Source organism: Mustela putorius, unplaced genomic scaffold (assembly GCF_011764305.1).
Source record: "Mustela putorius furo isolate JIRA1106 unplaced genomic scaffold, ASM1176430v1.1 tig00000179_pilon_pilon_pilon, whole genome shotgun sequence".
Classification (NCBI taxonomy): domain Eukaryota; kingdom Metazoa; phylum Chordata; class Mammalia; order Carnivora; family Mustelidae; genus Mustela; species Mustela putorius.
The window spans coordinates 13,961,894-13,974,320 of record NW_025421305.1 but is presented as its reverse complement, the minus strand read 5'-3'; the positions used below and the strand labels follow the sequence as shown (position 1 = coordinate 13,974,320).

Sequence of the window (12,427 nt, the reverse complement as noted above, 5' to 3'; positions counted from 1 at the left end):
GAGCCACCCAGGCACCCCTCTACTGAATTTTTTAGTATCTGAGAGTGAGTCTTAAAGTGAATTAAAGTGATAAGAATGGCCTGAGATGATGTCTGGGAGGGGACAGGAAACTTGGATGGAGCATGCCAGTAAGGGGAGAAAAATAGAGCTGTTTCCTGGTTGTGTCTTATTGTAATCAGCTCATAAAATAAACCACAAAGAACTTGGCACAGTGTCTTGTAAATGGCAAAATCTTGGTAAATGCCAAAAGGCAGTTATTATGACCATCATTTTTATCCTCCCCTACATAGCAAGTGAGTCATGAGTCATGTCCAAATCACCACTCTACAGACTCTGAGGACACAGGGCAACAGAGAAAAGCAGTGTCTGGAAACCAGTGTAAAAATCCAAGGAAGTATCAGTAATCAAATCACACTTTAAAGTTCACCCTCAGATCCACTTGCCAGAGAATGCCAATGAAAGGAACAGGGAGGGTGAAATATTTTGAATTTGTGTTGAGTAAATGTGCTGTCCTTCCCAAGGATGGGGGAAGGCTGTTGACCCACCTTGGGTGACATATTCTAGATACTTTCCCTGGAAAGGACTCTTGATGGAAGCCTTTAGGGCATTTCAGCAGATTGGGATGGGGATACATTTTGGGTGTGGTTTTCATACAATCTGTGGGCCTTGGGATTGCAGGGCAGGGGACCCAGTCTTGTTCCTCTGGCTTTCCTGTGGAATTAGCCCAACTGTCTTTTTGCATATTGAGCCATGTTGTTTCACTGTGGCCTCTCCCTAGAAACTGAGAAGAGACTTGTGTATAAGCAGTCACTTTGTGGAGAATCTGGGAGGCATGACGGTGGTAGTAAACATGGATGACCAGAAATCATGGATGGTAGAAATTTATGCTAATCCAGAAATGTTGATTGCTTCATCTTTACCAACCATCTTCTTTGAGACCTGAGGTTCTTCACAGACTAGCTTGAGTTTTATTTTTGGTTCTTGCTAATCTAATGTTTGAGGATGATGAGAAACACTGAAACGAAAAGAAATTAGGTAAAGTAGTGGGGCCAGAGAGCCTAATTCATAAACTGGATTGGCTAATTTGGCATTGGCTATAAATACTGTTTTGTAATTATGTGTCATTGTCTGGGCGATTCATACGGATAGTCTGTGAAGTATGAGAGGAGAGATGTACCCTGTACCTGTTTTGCTTCCTCTTTGGATTTGGCTCTGTTAATAATAAAGCTTATAAAGTCAAGAAAATTACCATGACACAATCACAGAAGGTACCAGGGCATTGAGTGTGTGTAAATTTTAGGCAATCGAGATTGCATTTGAAAGAATCCTTTGTTAGATCAGAGCATTTCCTGGAATAACACACTATTGAGATTTGCTGTGATCGATTCTGGGAATCTTGGGGCCACTTTCTCTACTATTGTTAGGAAAAACACCCATCTAAGGAATCAATATGGTCAAGCAGAACATGTACAGAACAGTTTAATATATCCATCTCTCCTTGGGAAATAGCTTTTTTTAAAATCACAGGAGTAGTTTGCTCTTTTGAGAGCTGACCCCACCTTTATCATACGTGACCTGAGACAATAATTTGACAGAAAAAAAATCTTCAAATACGTGATGGAAGTTGACTCACTAACGTGAAGACAGACATGTAAGGAAATTGAACCCTCTAAATTCAGCAATCTTGTTATTCTGCCATAGCCCATGCACCTGCTTTCTACCTTCACTGAGACCTCCAAATTTTCCCCCTATTCCTTTCACTCAATTGTTATACACTACCCTGATCATTTCATTCATTCATTAGGTAGCTCGTTGTTCATTCACTCTGTTATATAGCTCCCCATGTATCTCAGTCATTGGCTACACACTTCCACTCAGTGCTCTAGGCAGCAGGCTGTGAGAGGGCCAGATGAATGGGAATAGAAAAAGCATCAGGACAGGAGTGGCAGGTATCCTGTCCCTTACAATCAAGTCTGAAAAAAATGGGAAAAAAACCTCAGTTAAATCCAGGCTGGTGTCACTATCTAAATAATTGGCTTGAATCACAAAAGGGCAAAGACACCCCCGTTTTGACTGACTGGGTTTGGCTTCCATGTGAGAAAAACCGGTAGCTGGTTACCACTCCCAAGGGGACTGGCAAGAACTCGGCCAGTATGTGAGATTGCTTAGCTCATTGGTTAAAATTCAGGACCAGTGTTCTAGTTCTTCTCTCCAGAATGGTGGTAGGTGGTTGAGGGGAAGGTAGAATTAGCAGAAAGACTGGGCAGCAGGTTCTGTTTGAGATAGGAAGATCCTATGGAATGGGAACAAAATATATAATCTGTGGCTATATTTAGAAAACCTGTATTCCTAGATATTCAGCTTTGAGATAGGAAATAACTAGGAGGTTCCTGCTTTGATGCTAGCATGAACTCCTCTTGCCCCATGGCCAGGCCTTCAGATGACTGACTTAGTATATTTCCAGTTGCTTGAGGGCAAGATCTGTACCTTACCTATTCTCTCACATGTCTCTAGACCTTTCAGTATACATTGAACATGGTCAACATGTCACAGGTGACATCTCAATAAATACTAAAATGAATATTTTAGACAGTGAGCTTAAATCTATAAGATTTATTTATTTTTCATTTTCCTCTCAGCACTCACATTTAATTCTTTATTTTAGACACCAACCAGTCTTAGATACTGATTCAGATTTTCAAGTCCTTGCACTGCTTTAAATGCCCTTTTGTCCTTCCTTACTCTCCTCCCTGAAAGTGAGAATTGTGTTCTGCCCATAACGTGGGCATGCAATTCCCATTGATTGCACAGAATAGGATTTTTACAATCTCTCTCCCTCCCCAGTTCTGTAGAGATATAATGACTTTAAATATTGTGTAAGTTTAAGGTAGACAATGTAATGACTAGATACTGCAAAAATGATTACCATGATAAGGTTAGTCAACACATCCTTATCATTTGTTTTTCTCATTTCAATGGATTTTGTGGTCAGAAAGATCTTCATTTGGACTCCAGTTGTATTAATCAATATCGGTGAGACTTCGGGCTAGTTATTTAGCTTCTCTGAGCCTCTTGTTCTCACCTATATATTGTGGATAACACACCTATGTCTTAACATTATTGTGAAGATGTAATAAGGTCAAAAGTATAATAGACCTAAGAGTGCTAATGAATAAGTATTAAATCTTTGTTAAATCTCTTTTCTCCTACAGGCCATGGTGAGGTCCTACTTCAGAGATTAGTTTACCTCTCCATGCATCTCTCTAAGCTACTGTTATAACCAAAAGGTTTATTATCTTTATTTGCTATTAAAACATAAATGAACTTGTTCAGTTACATGACTGGAGTTCACTATAGCCAAGATTTAAACTCAGTTCTTTTTTTTTTTTAAGGTTTTATTTATTTATTTTTTCAGAGAGAGAGGGAGAGAGAGAGCATGCACACACAAGTAGGGGGAGCAGCAGGTAGTGAGAGAAGCAGACTCCCCACTGAGCAGGGATTTGGATACGGGGTTGCATCCCAGGACCCTGGGATCATGACCTGAGCTAAAAACATACACTTAACTGACTGAAGCATCCAGGGTCCCAGTTCTTTTTGACTCATGTGCCCATGTGCTCTTTTTATTCTGTACATTAGGAGGGTGCTCTGGCATCAAGTGTATTTTATTCTATTCTAGCATTTTGAGACTGAATCAAGTTTTTATTTTTATTTTTAAAAAAGATTTATATATTTGTTTTGGAGAGGGAGGGAGAAAACAGGGGAGTGGGGGAGAGGGAGAAAATCTCAAGCAGTAGACTCCTTGCTGAGCACAGAGCCCCGTCCAGAGCTTGAGTGCATGACCCTGAGATCATGACCTTAGCTGAAATCAAGAGTTAGACACTTAACTGACTGAGCCACCAAGTGCTCCTGAACCAAGTGTTTCAAGTTCTGCATTTTTCAGAATCACACGACAAGCACAAAGCAGGTATCAACAAATGCTCAACTGCTGTGTTTGTATTTTACGGATCCAATATCCCACTCTTTATCCAGCACCAAAAATAGATTCTCTGGAGTGTATGTCCCCACCTTTGTCCATGTACTCTTGTGTGGGCAGCTGAAAAATGATATCCATGTCAAGTTTCTGGAACCTATGAATGTTACCTTAACTGGGAAAAGAGCATTTGCAGATGTGAATAAGGTAAGTATCTTGAGAATAGGAGAGCATCCTGGATTACTCAGATGGATTCTAAATCCAATGACAAGAGAAAGAGGGCTATTTGAGACAAAAGAGGAGAAGACACAGAGAAGAGAAGGACCCAATGGGACCACAGAGACAGGTATTGGAGTGGCTATGGCCACAAGCCAAAGTGGATATGGCCACAAGCCAAAGAATGCCTGGAGCCATCAAAAGGGGGATGAGGCAGGGAAGGACGCTCCGGCACAAACTTCTAAGACACCTTGATATCAGACCTATGGCCTCCATAACTGTGAAAGCATAAATTTCTGTTGTTTGAAGTCACCAAGCTTGGGGTGATTTGTTACTACAACCTCAGGAAATAAATATATCATGCACTTATATGAATAAGCTAAATGAAATGATAAGAAATTACATTTCTTTTTTTTATTATTAAATTTATTTATTTTCAGAAAAACAGTATTCATTATTTTTTCACCACACCCAGTGCTCCATGCAATCCGTGCCCTCTCTAAGAGAAATTACATTTTTTGAGTATTTTCCCTCTCCTGTGATTCCTACCTCAGACATTGTTCCAGTCTTTGAAGCAATGTTGTTTGCTTGGTTTCCTATCTTAGCTATTTTATTTTTAAGATTTTATTTATTTATTTGACAATAGAGACAGATCACAAGTAGGCAAAGAGGCAGGCAGAGAGAAAGGAAGCAGGCTCCTCGCTAAGCAGAGAGCCCGACGCGGGACTTGATCCCAGGACCCAGGGATCATGAAGCCAAAGGAGGAGGCCTTAACCCACTGAGCCACCCAGGTGCCCCCCTATCTTAACTATTAATGCTATGGCTGCCTCAGCTGGTAGTGTAGCTGTAGGGTCTCTACCAATCAATACTGAATAGACCAAGGTCAGATGACATTGAGTGAAGTTTGGGGAGTTTGGGTCTTAGAGACCCAGGGTCAATGTTTTATCTTTAATCATTTGCTTAGAGAAAGACAGAAAGGTGAGGTCAGAATTTCTATTAAATATGGAAAATACTAATTAGGAAAATGGGCAGCGGTGTCTGCCTCATTACCTGGCAAATTGATTTTAGCTCACTAGCAACTGGCACCCCTAGATCTGAAAATCATGCCAATGGGTAGTTTAACACATTCTTTGAAGAGATGTGACAATTGCCAGAGTGAAGAATGTGCATCATTTTAAAATTAAAGTAAATTCCTGTAGTATTGAGGTAAAGATCAGAGTGATCTCTTGACATCTAGAAGTGAAAAAAGTGACAAAAGGTTATTAGCAAGTGATTTGTAGTGAATAATTGCAGATCTAAGATGGAAAATGAAATAGATTAAATCTTAAAGACTTGAGATAAAGACTCCAGTTCTGGAGCTAATGTGGTACAAGATCTGTATCTTACTAGATAGGAAAGAAAGGAGAATAAATAGCTTTCTGATAAAAGAAGCTTGTCCATTGTGATGATTTCTCCAAGGACCTATTTTCTTTGTTAGAAAATCAAAGAGGAAAATTATATTGCAAGGTCACGGAATTAATCTTTGTCTGAACAATAACAACAAAAATGCAATTAAAAAGACATAGATTTATACCTGGAAATAAATCTGTTGAAAAATAAATCTGTTGACAGTGGTTCCTATTTGAGTGTCAGCTAACTGGGGGCTGATACATAAATAAAGATTATTCCTGATTAAAAGAACCAAGGAAGTCAGGTTTGGTTTCAGGTTAGAGTCGGCTGGTCACTCAGAGGTGACTGCACTCTGTTCCACAGGAAGGGCAAATCAATCAGAGTGAGAAACAATTAGAAGCCGAGATGTTCCTTTTCAGCCTAATTTTGTCACAATTTTACGAATTCTCAATTTTAACTGTAATAACCATAAATTTGCATTTTCACACAGCTATCCCTATGTGTCTGATCCCTCACTCTCTCTTTTATTTCTGTACATTCCTATCATCAGTTATGGTGCTTTGGGTGATAGGTAACAGGTGTAAGGGATGGCACTTAGAGGGGAACTTTCTCCAAACTGTCAACATCCAGATATAATCTTCTGGGGAAATGCTAATAAAGAAAGTACAATTTTTGGAAATCAGGTACATAACTATAATCATAAGCATGCTTCTACTTGTCACATAATGTAATAAAAATACCAAGATAGAAAACTAAAAGAAAAAAGAAAAAGCAGTGAGTACATCTCTTGGAGTTCTTTACCACTGTCTCATCTAGGTTATCTGGGACTCCCTGATCACAGTGATTTTCATGCTAAGTGTGTTTTATCTACTGTGATGTAACAAACTATCCCGATTAGCAGTTTAATGTAATAAACATATATCATATCAGAGTTTCTCTGAGTTAGAAACCAGGAAGCAGTTTAGCAGGATGGTTGTGTCTTGGGGTTTCTCATGAAGTTAGAGTGAAGCTGTTGGCTGGGGCTGTAATCATTTCAAGACTTGACTGTGGGAAGATGTGCTTCCGAGTTCATTCGCAGAGTTGCTGGCTCTTGGCAGATTGGGCACTCAGCAGTAGCTGTAGCCATGTTGGCCTTGAAGAGTGAAAGTCTATGTTGTTGAACCCATGCATAACCTTCATCCCTGTCGCCATGGCTACTTTTCCCATGAGCCTGCTGGGCAGTGGCAGGGTTAGCTGGGGAAAGAGGGTGACTGTTTTCAATGGATTGGCCATCCAAACCGCATGAACATTAAGGTCCTCCTTTGAGAGCCATTTGAAAATGTTTATCTATATACCTCTTTCCTAGACCTCCTTGCTACCAATTTTCTAATCTTGTTTCTTCCAAATCCTGACCATCCTACCAAACCATTAGCCACAGCTCCCAAATTGGTATAGACACATATTTTGGGGTGTATCTCCCATCATTCCCTCCTATTTGATTATGTGTCTCCTCATGGAAATTTTCACACTGTCAAGTAAAAGCCACAGCATACTGGACAAGATTACTTTTTAGTGGCATGAAACAGATATGATGTCTTAATCAAAAGGGTTTTACTGTTTTTATATAACAATTAATCTGACGATTAGAACAATTAATCCACAGTCTAAACTGGGTCCTCAAGGGAAACTTTAAAAACCAAGACACCTTCTAGCCTCCCACTACTACCCATAAGCCATGGTTTTCCTACCTTGATGATAGCAAAGTTCTATTGACCTTTTGCCCAAATACATCTTTGTGCCTCCATTCTAGCAGAAAGGGGGAAAGAAAAGAATAGAAGGTTATGCCAGCAAATCCTTTTTATTAGAAGGACAAGAGCTTCTGTACTCTGCTCTTATCTCATTGTCCAGAACTAAGTTTCCTGGTGTTCTTCAGTGGAATAAGGTCCAGGAAGGTGAGTATCTCTTGCCGGTCATATTGCCTCCCCAAACAAAATTGGGGTTCTCTATGTGAGGAGAAAAAGATGAATGGATATTGGTAGTTTCTACTATTTCTGATCTTTTTCTTTTCTGCAGTTAGTATATGTTGAAGTTGGTGGGTAGAAATGAGAGTAGGTTGAGGATCTCGGGGAAAAGATAGGAAAAGGTGGAGGGGACTGTCAGGAGGAGGAACTGTTTACTAGAGGAATGGATTCCCTTTGTTTTAATAAATTTAGTTAATTTCCACTTCATGTAAGATCCTATTGTTTTTCTAAGAGAGGAGACCTAGGAGGTAAGAATTCCATAAATTTCATGCCACCACTTCTGCCTTCCTTACCTTCTGAAAGGAGAACCTTTTGTTCACCCATTATTACTTGATGAGTCTTATTGGGATTTGCTTTGGTCCGAACTGTTTGGTGGTTCTGTGTCTTCTCTGTCAAAAACCAAAGTGGCAGGGCACCTGGGTGGCCCAGTGGGTTAAAACCTCTGCCTTCAGCTCAGGTCATGATCTCAGGACCTTGGGATCTAGGCCTGCATGGGCTCTCTGCTCAGCAGGAAGCCTGCTTCCTCCTCTCTCTCTGCCTGCCTCTCTGCCTACTTGTGATCTCTGTCTGTCAAATAAATAAATAAATAAATAAATAAATCTTCTAAAAAAACCAAACAAACCAAAGTGGCTTCTTTGGGTTTGGACTTCCATTTCCCTCTTCCTGTGGAGATACTGGCTGTACATTTGCTGTCGAAAACAAAAGAATGATTCTAAGGTGATGACTTTTGGCTGAGTAGTCGGGAAGGGCAGAGATTATTAGACCAGTGAGGCAGATAATTTTAAGTAGGTGGGCCTTGGGAAGATACCAGATCACACCATCTATCTAATATACCGAATTTTCTACTTGGCCTAAGCAAGGGTGTTTGGCTGTAGACACCATCGTTTAACTCACTTTAGTTAAAGGACTGACTACTTGGGCCCAATGTAAATGCTCTCTAGATAGCTGGGAATAGCCTTTGAATAGGGTGGCCTTCTGTGTAAAAGCTTCCTTTCTACATTCATGACCATATTTAATTAACAAGCTACCAGTAGCGCTGAATATTATCAAATGGCAGATTTTCCTACCAAGATCTTATTCTTATACCATATCATGACACTGCAATGGAATAGAACATAGATAATTTGTTGGGAGAGGAGATCATTAACACATTTGTAATGTGTGAGCCTAATACACATTATAAATCATTCATATCTACATTGATAAACTAAAAGCATGAAGCTACAAAATTTGCTGTGCAATAAAAGGTTCTGGGTCTAAACTAATCACAAATACAGTGACATGAACTTGGTGTCACAGGTCCTAAATGACATGGAAAAAGATTTTAATTCTTCATTTATCCTGAGATAGGTATTATTGCTAGTCTCAGTGGAAACCTATTCAAACTATCAGAGTTTTTCTTTCTTGGATTAGTAGGTTTTAATAATTTAAGTCATACCTTTGATTTCTCGGCTGTTTCCATGGCAACCTAGTTGGGAGTCTTTTTGGCAACTAAGTGGGTGAGAACATGTCCCACAACCACCTCGACTTATGGAAAAATTCCAGCAGCTTTTTTTTTTTTTTTCCCATTTCTAACAAGTCACAGAGCATCACGTTAGAGCTGAATTATCCCCTGCGTCTTTGTCTTGGGGAAGATTAGACCCTTATACTTTTTAGTTTAGGACTCTAATGATACCTACCTGACATGATACCACCTGTTTCCCTCCAGTCTATATTCTCTATTCTGGTGTGGCCAGTGTCCTAGATCATTGATTCTGTTGGAAGGACAAACTTCTCAGAAGCAGAAGGACTTGTGGTTGCCAACCTGGTCATTGTCTGTGACCCTGATGTTCCCTCTATGATCCATGCCCTGTCATGACTTCATGATTTTCTGTCTCCTTCAACCCCAGGGATATACTTTGTCAGCTGATCTGTCACAACACTTGAATAAAGTTCTCTTCTTGTTCTTGACCCACTTCTGCATAGTAAGAACATGAAGTTGAAGAGGAGGAAAGGAGTTTAGAGCACTCAATTCTTCATTACTTGCCATCCCATTTTCTGGCAGCTCATTACACAAAGCTGCCAAATCCCTAGGTAAGATGTCAGGCTACCTTGAAAACTACATTTACTAAAAACTTCATTTGTAACAGACACCTAAAGGAACATAGAATGTGGCAAAGAACAATTAGCTGACAATATCTTTTTCTGGATCTACTTCATTATTTATCCTTTTCTTGCAACTGTCAGAACATATTTGTGTGTGCATTCATTTAAAGACACTGGCAGGAGCTCGTAGAAATCCAGTTTTCAGCTTTTTTCCCACAGTGGTCTCATGGAGAGATTGTCCTTTTTCATGTCCTAAAAATATAGCTTGTAGGAGTCCAGAGAGCAGGAGCTGCAGGTAACTGAGATGGGAAGGTATAAGAAATCCTCTCATAAAAATATTGTAGTACTTTAACATCTTATTTCTTTTTCCTATCCTCTCATAATACTGTCTTCTTTCTTCACATGAAAAAATATATTTCTTTATATTTGTAATTTCTCCTCTGATCTTTAATTTTCTTCAGATAGGCCCCAATCCTGGGATCCTTGGTTTAGTTAGCTTTAGCAGAGAGAACTAGCTGTCCACCACACATCTGTGCTCCCCCTTCCACAGTGGGCAATTGTTCAGCTAGAGACTACATTTCTCAGGCCCCTTGAATCAAGGTAGGATTGTATGACTAGTTTTCCCCAAATAGAATGTGAGCAGAAGTTATATGCTTCTCTTCTGATCTTGGGTTTTAAGAAATGATCATGCATTCTCTGCCCTTTCTTCTCAGGACCTCTGCTGAGATTCAAAGAACTCCAAGGCCCAAGGGGATGATGGAGCCACAGGACAGAAGGTGACCATATTCTGAATTAACCTGTGAAGACAGTTGACAAAGACTTGGACAGGTCCACGAGTATGAAATAAACGTCTCTTATGTTAAGTCACTAGAATTTTAGGGCTTCTCTGTTATAGCAGCTATTGATAGTCTATATAATATACCATCTCCAATTCTGAATCTTATCTTTTCCATCATTGGTCCTCTATAAACAGGCTACTTTCAATATTCCTTTGTTCTTTCTTACTCTCCATGATTTTTCTGGATGAGCAGCTAATGAAATAGATAAGGCTGGGGTAGAGGGAAAATGGAGAGATGATGAATTCTGCTTTGGAGATATTAACCTGAGTTGCCTATGGGATATCCAGGGGAAGATGTCAAGTAAGAATTTAGACATTTGCCTCTGATTTCAGAGAAGTGTGGACTAGAGTTACAAATTTCAGAGTCAATAGCCTAACACTTACATTTAACTCCAGAAGGATTGTTGACATTAACCAGGGAGAGAGAGTGGAGAATGGAGAAATGAGCGTTACGTTTCTTAACATTTAGAGAATGGGTAGGGAAGGTGTTTGACAGATTGGAATGGGAACTAGAAGGAAAATCAAAGAGGATGAGGTCAAAGGAACCAAGAGAGAAGAGTTATTCAAGAAGGAAGGAGTGGGAACTATTTCCAGTGCTATTGACCAGTGGGATAACCATGGAGGCACTGGTGACCTTGACAAGAGATGTTTCCTAAAGTTGATGGTGACACTCCAGACTAGAATGGTTGAAGATAGAACTAAAGTGTGGACTGGGGACTGTCTGGTGTAAAAGACCTTTCAAAAAATTACACAGGAAGGGTGCCTGGGTAGCTCAGTGGGTTAGGCCTCTGCCTTCAGCTCAGGTCATGATCTCAGGCTCCTGGGATTGAGTCCTGCAATGGACTCTCTGCTCAGTGGGGAGCCTGCTTCTCTCTCTCTGTCTGCCTCTCTGACTATTTGTGATCTCTCTCTGTCAAATAAATAAATAAATAAATAAATAAAAATTTTTAAAAATTACACAGGAAGAACAGAAGAGAAATAAGGTAGAGTGGGAGGAGATATGGGATCTGGGGTCAAGGATGATTTTCTAAAGATGGTAAGCACTTGAGCCCATTATATGCTATAGGAAATGACCCAGTGGGAAAAGGGAAAGAAATGGTACAGGAAGACACGTACCATGACACTGCCCAACTGTTCAACGTGAACAAGATGAAGTACAAATTCTTCTCACTCCATGAAGTCTTCCATGATTGAGCCAACCGACAGTAACTTCTGCCTCTAGCCTCCTACAGAATGTATTATATGTAAGACTTTTCATACTTGCTCTGAACAGCTTAGTATGGTGAGAGCACCAGTGTCTGGAGTTGGCAAGACTGGGACTGAGTCTTTCTCCAGGCTTTCCTTTCCATTGATTCTCCAGGGACATGTCTTTTCACTTTTCCTTCTTACTTTCTGTTCCTAACCATTCAGATGCACTTAAAGTTCATGTATATTGCCTCTGTAAATTCTTGACCTTTGCAAGTGCTATTGCCCAGGTCAGGTATGCCCATTTCCTCTTCTCCCCCTCTAGGAATGGCTAAATCCTACTAATCAAGCTCAGCTGTCTTGTATATAATACTTCTTTGACCTTGCTAGTTAGATGATGGTCCATTAAGCTCCCAAAGAAACACTGCATTCTTCTGCAGAAGCACTTATCACACTGAAGAACAATTGTCCTTAATAGTTTTACTCCCTAACAGGCCTTGAACATCTTGACAGTAGAAATCATGTCTCATTTATCTTTTGATCCCAAGTGACTTTCACAGTGTCCAATATATGATAGACATTTAAAAAATATTCAGTGAATGAATTGGTGACTAAAATAGAGGATTGACTATTATTTCATGGAGTTGGTTTTTGTTAACAATCTTTATTTACCCAGTATCTAAACAATATCTTTTTGCTTATGCAGTTGCTCAGATATAGCCCACATTTAATCATCCATCATTA

General features: G+C 39.8%; 1 long non-coding RNA gene across 2 annotated transcripts in view; it reads left to right on the top strand.

The window, feature by feature from the left end:
• LOC101687346 overlaps positions 1–10,518 on the top strand; it is a 178,542-nt gene extending 168,024 nt beyond the window's left edge. For both annotated transcript variants that reach the window (XR_001180634.2, XR_001180633.2), the window contains one exon: positions 10,374–10,518. This is a non-coding gene — a long non-coding RNA (uncharacterized LOC101687346). The remainder of the gene's footprint in view (positions 1–10,373) is intronic.
• Positions 10,519–12,427: the final 1,909 nt, after the last annotated feature.